This window comes from Pseudophryne corroboree, chromosome 1, assembly GCF_028390025.1.
Source record: "Pseudophryne corroboree isolate aPseCor3 chromosome 1, aPseCor3.hap2, whole genome shotgun sequence".
NCBI lineage: Eukaryota > Metazoa > Chordata > Amphibia > Anura > Myobatrachidae > Pseudophryne > Pseudophryne corroboree.
In genome coordinates, this window is record NC_086444.1 from 257,988,412 (window position 1) to 257,996,734 (window position 8,323).

Consider the following 8,323-nt stretch of genomic DNA (forward strand, 5'->3'; position numbering starts at 1 on the left):
GCATACAGGACAAGGCCACAGCGTTCCTTTATTTTTACAGCACCCGACAGGGTCACAGCATTCCTTTAGTTTTACAGCACCGTATATTTTTACAGTACACGGAACTGGGCCACAGTGTTCCTTTATTTTTATAGCACCTGACAGGGCCACAGTGTTCCTTTATTTTTACAGCACCCCTATATTTTTACAGCATACAGGACAGGACTACAGCATTCATTTATTTTTACAGCACCCCTATATTTTTACAGCATACAGGACAGGACCACAGCATTCCTTTATTTTTCCAGCACCCCTATATTTTTACAGCATACAGGATAGGGCCACAGCATACCTTTATTTTTACAGAACCCGAAAGGGCCACAGCATTCCTTTATATTTACAGCACCCCTATATTTTTACAGCATACAGGACAGGGCCACGGCAATCCTTTATTTTTATAGCACCCCTATATTTTTACAGCATACAGGACAGGGCCACAGCATTCCTTTATTTTTACAGCACCCCTTTATTTTTACAACACACAGGACAGTGACCCTAACAGCACAGGACAGCACCCCTGTACACCAAAGGACAGCAGCACCCCTGTACAGCCCTTCTAACAGCACAGGACACCACAGGACAGCACCCCTGTACAGCACAGAACAGCAACACCCCTGTACAGCACCCCTAACAGCACAGGACACCCAAGGGCAGCACACCTGTACAGCACCCCTGCACAGCACAGGACACCACAGGACAGCACCCCTGCACAGCACAGGACAGCACCCCTGTACAGCACCCCTAACAGCACAGTACACCACAGGACAGCACCCCTAACAGCACACAGGACAGCACCCCTAAAGAGCACACACTGACCCCACCCAATGCCACCACCCACAGAGGCCTGTCTCCCTAACTCTCCAAGTCCGGAGTGAAAATAGTGGCGACATGCGGTTCCTTATATGGAATCCAAAACCTGCGAAATCCAACAGTGGGATGATGACATTTTGCCCCATTCTGGGATCCTAGTCTGGTGGGAAGTCCCAAGCCAGACTCGGATCTGGGCTCAGATCCTGAAGTACAGGGGGCGTTTGGATCTCAGAGATCCATACCAGCTCATCCCTAATTCATAGGGGTTTTAGGCTAAAGAGCATTCCAGCCATTGGAAGGTTCACTTGAGAATTTTGCACTCAGTTGATATATACCTTGAGTCAATGCTAAATGGACCTGATTCTGCTCAATATTGAGGAATACAATCATGAAGTAACAAAGCCAGGAGGGAAATCTATACCATTGAGACTCAAATTAGAAGCACCGTCTTTACAGTCCAGCCACAAGTTTGGCAGATCAAGCTTAAAAGCATTACATTACATGGCATGTTATTGGTTAACGGGTTCCAACGACAACAGGTTGAAGATAGATGATCTCAATCAGAATAAGAAATTGACTTTTCTCTTTTTTTGGATCCTCACTTTTAACTTTCTAATATGTACATTTTTTCTATTTTTGATACTGAGACATCTTATGTGTAACCAATTAGCGATATAATGAGACCATATATCTTCACTTTGACAAGTGAAAAGATACAGTAGGTCCAGAGATGTGCTGTGACTTTCAGTAAAGGGATATGACCTTATAAAGAAGAATATTTATAAACCAAAGCGTACTTCCCTCTGTGTTAGGCTGTTTTCCTTCAATGGTCTCCTGACCTTTGCAGTAAGTCTCTGGTTGTGAGTTAAGATTTTGTGGCTGTCCAGTTTGTGATGAACTGCAGCAGACATTGTGCCTTCTAAGATCTTCTAATGATATATAGAAGATATCTAGAGCTGCAGTTTGGGGTAATATTATGTTCACAAAGTGGCAGTTCTGCAATCTGATATTTGAAGACTCCTGCTGACGACTGTTGCTTCACATGGGGAATCATGTCCTACAGAACCATAACTTTCACAGGAGGATTTCTTCCAAACCAGTTACAATTGTTTCTGTGTTGTACAGATCTTCCAACCATTTCATTGGTACTTAGGATTTCTGAAGGAAGTATAATTTGGTTTATATATATATATATATATATATATATATATACACACACACATATACATATTCCTCTTAAATAAGTTCATATCCCTTTACTGAAAGTAACAGTGCATCTCTGGACTTATCTTTCCACTTGTCCATATAGTCTACATTTGGTTATCAGGCGGTAACCTTGGTCCGAGCATTTCAGCAGTGACCAGTCAACACACCAGCTCCCAGGTGTACCCTACCCTTTATTTATTTCTTTACATATATCTGAATCTGTAAAATTTATTGGGAAGTGGTAACATTTCCCAAGTTCTCATTAAACTGCTTTTTTAATATTTTTGAGCAATCCTGTCATTTGTTGCTTATTAACTGCCCTTCAAAGAACAATATATATTGTATTTTACAGTGCCACTTTTCTCAGCAACACAGACTTAAGTGATCAAGATTACTAATCAAAATCTCCAGTTCATTTTTTAGGAACCACTAGAAAAGGAATCTGTATGACTCAAATTGTAGAAGTAAAAGACAAACAAGATGTGGGTACAAGTTTCAAAAATAGTGGAAAGGGGCAAATTCTCCAAATTTGAATAAGGCTTGGAAGTACACAGGATTTGATGAAACATAAAAATTCTACAGTTTTTCTTGAGCTATAGAGAACAAATATTGAAGCAGCTTCAATCAAGGGACATGTACTGTACTTTTGGAGTATGAACCAACTTATGAATTCACTGGGTAGTAAGACAGTTTATAAAAAAATAGTTACTTCCTTTGCCACAGAACACACATATAAACCACATATGTGTACATTACCATAGGTCCACAAGTGTCTATCTAAACCACCAGGTCATATGCTTATTTCATCCATCAGATCCATAAACCAACCACATCCACAACTGGTTACCATTTTCTTATATAGGTTGTAGAAATTTGTCAGAGTGCTGCTGTTAAATGTTCCAGAAAAGCACCATGATATATTTTTGTAACAAAGTATTTTAGCAGTTTATTTTTTGTGTCCAATCCTCTGAAAAGATTTTCCAAGGTAACCCTTTAAGGATAAAGCCTTATGTACTGTACTGTACTGTACTGTCCACAGAAAATTTGTCCTTCATACTCTTTCTTTAAAAAAATATTCCCATAAAATTATAAAAAGTAAAAAATATCTTCCATCACAAAAGCTTCTAGATATGAGGTATACATGGTCTCCTTATACAGCATGAAATGGGGTTTGCCAAGTTTTTAAAGAAAGGGCTCACCGGACCTCTGGAATTCCTCCATGTGCAATGTCACTGTGCTCTTCAGAGGAAAAGGTAATCCTGGGAATATTTCCACCAACTATTGAAGAGTGTAGTGCTTAAAAACTGACTTAGCAGCATGCACTAACATGTTGCAAACTGCCTCATCAAGTAATGTCTGCAAAATACTGTTTGATGGGAGCTTCATGGATTTATTTCCATTGCCAAGGAACTGCACACAAGCCTGAGCCTGCCTGAATGCTTACTGCCAACTGTAAAGTTTGGTGGTGAAGGTGGAGGAATAATGTTCTGGGTCAGTTTTGCTAGGTTTGGTTTGAGCCCCTTAGTTCCAGTGAAGTGAAATCTGAATGTTCAAAGAATTGTGGGCTACCAATCTTGTTGAAACAGTTTGAGTAAGGATTCAGTAATTTAAAAAAATTGGTGATTTGTGTATGAAAGAACAGTTGCACAGAGCCCTGACCTCAACCCCTTTGAACAACTCGCTGACTTTGAGCCTTTTCATTCAACCTCAACCTCACTAATGCTTCTGGAACTAAAAAAATATCTAAATTCCCTCATACTTCCAAAGTGGAGGCTCTTACAGTAGCAAAGGTAGGACTAACTCTATATTAGTGCTTATGGTTTTGAAATATGTTCAACATATCAGTGTGATGCAAATATCAGTGTGATGTTCAGAGCTTCCAAATAGGTCTTACTATGCAGTGTTTCATGCTTTGTGTCTTTTGTAATGCGAAAGATTGTCATACTGTAGTAATATATATATATATAGAGAGAGGAAACAAAAAACAAATATGCATACTGTGGCGCTCCCTGATTGGCAGAAGGGACCCTCTTTGACAGGAGTCAGGGGGGGTCCTGGCAGTCGGGGAAAGGGGTCCCATGTGTAAACATGGGACCCCTTTCAGTGCGTGGTTTGGGTTTCCGGTTTGTTTTTTTGCCAAGTACGTGGATTATAAAGAGGACACTTGCTACACTGGATTATGTGAGAATAATTTTTTTCACAGGTACCCCGTGGAGTCTACATGGAGAAGTGGACCGAGCCTCATGTGAACATAGGTAAGTATGTGTGTATGTAGGTGTGCATGTATGTAATAAAGTTTTACTGTCACGGTGTGTGTGTCCTGTTTTTTTGGGGGTATTTTTTTTGTAGTAGTACTACAGGTACCAGCGGGCCCGTTTGTCCACCGCATGCTGGTACTTGTGGTTCTCCAAGTACCAGCTTGCGGGGAGGCTTGCTGGGACTTTTAGTACTGCTACAAAAAACAATATTCTTATTTTTTCACAAGGCTATCAGCCCCCAATCCGCCGCCCTTGAATGGGGGGGGACAGCTTCGGGCTTCACCCCTGGCCCTTGGGTGGCTGGAGGGGGGGACCCCTTGATTTAAGGGGTCCCCACTCCTCCAGGGTACCCCGGCTAGGGTGACTAGTTAGTTATTTAATGCAAGGGCTGCAGGGATCTATATAAAAGTATCCCCCAGCTGTGGCATTATCTCTAACTAGTGGAGCCCGGTGCTGGTACAAAAAATACGGGGGACCCCTACGCTTTTTGTCCCCTGTATTTTTTGCACCAGGACCAGGCGCAGAGCCCAGTGCTGGTTGATCAAATATGGGGGAACCCCTGTCATTTTCCCCCCATATTTTTTCAACCAGGACCGCCTCAAAGAGCCCGAGGCTGGTTTGGCTTAGGAGGGGGGACCCCACGCAATTTTTTTCTGATTTTTAACACTTTTCCACCCCTTCCCACTGATAAACATGCACGTGCATCCGTGCATGCCTATCAGAACACGGTAAAAAAAAGCAGGTCTATTTTAAAACTGTTTTTTTTTTTACGATTTGTATTTTTTCACGGCAGTGTTTGGCTATTGCCGGCAGTGTTTGTGAAATAGAATTTTTAGTAAATTACCGAGTTGTATCAAATAACAGCCGTATTTGACCGATGGTGTATTCATTCGTATTTTTTTCTTTGACTTCAAAAAAAATACCAATGCCCTCATCACTGCCGAGATTTGAGCTTAGTAAATTCCCGAGATGACACTTTGATGAAAAAACACCAAATCGGTCAAAATCGGTAGCTCAGTAAATATTGTCTTTTTTTCTGCACAATTTATATTTTTTTTACATTTGTAAAAATTGGGATTGTGGATTCAGAAGTGTTGTTTTTGAAATGATGCTTTTTGATATACAGTTCTGCCTTTAGCATATCATATGATTTACAAATCACACATACTGTAAAACTGCCCCAAAAATGCAGTTTAGTAAACCCTCACTTTACTAAATCTCTCCCTTTTTAGTTTATAAAAGGCTGTTTAAAATGAAACAGCTTATATCTATCATAAACAAATTACACATTTTATGAAATATTATATTATTTTATGAGGTAGTTTATTGTAACATGCACAACTAAGTTCACCAGAAAAACATTTATGGATAGCTGTGTAAATAATGTCAGTTACACTTGATACAAATAATTAATAGACTATTAACATTTATTCTCATTTTCATAATATGCAGCAACAATAATAGCAAATCATGCATTGAAAGTAGAATGTGAGACTTCATTTAGAAACATTGAAACATAGAATTTGACAGCAGATAAGAACCACTCGGCCCATCTAGTCTTCCCTTTTTTTAACCATATTTTTATCTCAAAACTTATTTGATCCTTATTTCTTTGTAAGGATATCCTCATGTCTATCCCATGAATGTTTAAATTGCTCTACTGTCTTAGCCTCTACCACCTCTGATGGGAGGCTATTCCACTTGTCCACTACCCTTTCTGTGAAGTAATTTTTCCTCAAATTTCCACTGAACCTCCCCCCCTCCAGTCTCAGTGCATGTCCTCGTGTCCTATTGCTTCTCTTCATTTGGAGAATGTTTCCCTCCTGGACTTTGTTATAACCCTTGATATAGTTGAAAGTTTCTATCATGTCCCCCCCTTTCCCTTCTCTGCTCCAAACTATACATATTGAGATTTCAAGCTGATTGAACAATGATCAATGCTGTATTTTACCTGTGGGCAAAATGGTATAAGGGTACTGGCGACCACTGGTGTAAAAAAAATTTTCAAACCATGTATATAATAAAATAAAATATACAAATTTATTTGGTACAGATAAAATACTTTAAGTATGAAGGTAAAAATGTAAAAATAGAGGGGGGAGGGGTTGTGTTTTATTAAAAACACACACGCAAGGTTCTAAGACCAAGAATTTTTGCATAAAAATAGTAAAAATAATAATAATAATAATTAACTAACAATGTTCTAAAATCATAATAAATAAGAATAAAGGAGAGTCTTAACTTGTAGGTAGAGGGTCACAGAGAGAGAGCCCAACGCGTTTCGTCCTGATGACTTCTTCAAGGGGTACTGGTGTGCTAGGATAGGGTCTCTATATATACCCTCTATAATCAGGCTGTGATTGCTGATGTCACTTCCTGTTTCAGGCAGGTCAAAGACCTTTTGTTAGGAATACATGTAAGATTGTGCCTTACTATATGGGGGACAGTACATATCGAGTGAAATGTTCAGGTACATACACATTTTACGATAAAAATATATAGAAATCGTGTATTCAAACCGGAGTGCGGCACTTCCGCCACACTTCCGGTATCACCAAGTCTCTATTGCGCATGTGCAGGGTACACGTGTACCTCTAATGTCGGAGTGAGACGTTTCCGCCCCACTTCCGGTATCTTACTCATATGGAATGCGCATGTGTCGTAGAAAGTCTTTAACTACAGTTGTATCCTCGTCTTTCTCCCGGAACCGGAAGCCCGTTCACGTCTGATGCCAGTTGTGTTGTTGCCAAGGGGATCCTCCCGTGGACCGCATACTGACCCGCATGACGATGTCACTTATACCGGAAGTCGACGTGTTGCATATAGATGATTTCTTAGTCTAATTAGTTCAAAGTCCATGCCTCGTCCTGGCTTCTGTAGCGTTGTAGAACGCATAGTTTACTCTGATTGGCCAGTTCACAGATTCCATTGTTCTCCGGAATAAATATATATAGGATGTAAATAAAAACAGTTTTAGTCATCATTTAGTTATCATCATTTAGTTATCAGAGAATATGCAGGGAGCAACCTTATATTAATGTGTATATTTGTTTGTTTATAAACTCATAATATATCATGTACAGTAGGAAATTCACATTATTTTAGTCGATTGCAGATAATAGACATGGTAATTCATTGATATGAAAAAGTGCTTGTGCTAAAGTGGTATGTGTGATAAAAATATTTGATAAAATTATTAAAATTTTTACCGCGAGATTTGTTAAAGTGATCGCGTTATTATATATCAGTATTCAATAAGTTCGTTGAGTGCCAGTGCCATATAAAATTACAGTGATTCTATCAATTCTATATACGATACTCAAATTACGACGTGTGTGATATGCTAGTATTCTAATATTACAGTGGAATAAAAAGATATTAAAAATATGCTGTGAGCAATATTTGTGTGGGTGTCTTAATTTACATATGGTAAATACCTTGTTTCCCTTTCGCTCTTCTTATACAGTACCGGATCTTCCCAGGTAGTCACCTCCCCTGGTACTGGTCCGGCCCAACACTGTTTTGCTTCCAAGATCGGACGAGGTTGGGCTTTCCCAGTGTGGAATGACTGTATTCATCCAGCAGGAAAACCCAAATTGCCATATGTTTAATTAAAATATATATTTTATTAGTGATGTGCTAATTAACAGTGATATAATCTATTTACAGTGTTGTGATTAAAAATAATAAAAGAAGAAATATATAGGGGACCTTCACAGAAATGGTGCAATCTCATAATTCTCGTTAAGTCCCAATGGATGCATGGTTCTCAGGTGGAAAATCCAAAACATTTCTCTTTGGGAAAGCTTGGCTAAATCTCCACCCCTTTCTCCTAGTTTCACCACCTCTATTGCTTTAAAGGTGAGTTCATCTGGTTTTGAGCTGTGTTCTGCCATAAAATGTCTCGGTATGGTATGACTGTCCACTTTATTTTTGATGTTCCGTATATGCTCCTGGATCCTTAATTTCAAAGTTCTTTTGGTTTTGCCAACGTATTTCTTGCCGCAAGT

At 39.4% G+C, this 8,323-nt stretch overlaps 1 pseudogene; it reads right to left on the reverse strand.

Annotated features, from left to right (window-relative positions):
• Positions 1-7,770: 7,770 nt before the first annotated feature.
• LOC134944779 (5S ribosomal RNA) lies at positions 7,771-7,889 on the reverse strand (annotated as a pseudogene).
• Between the last annotated feature and the right edge of the window lie 434 nt (positions 7,890-8,323).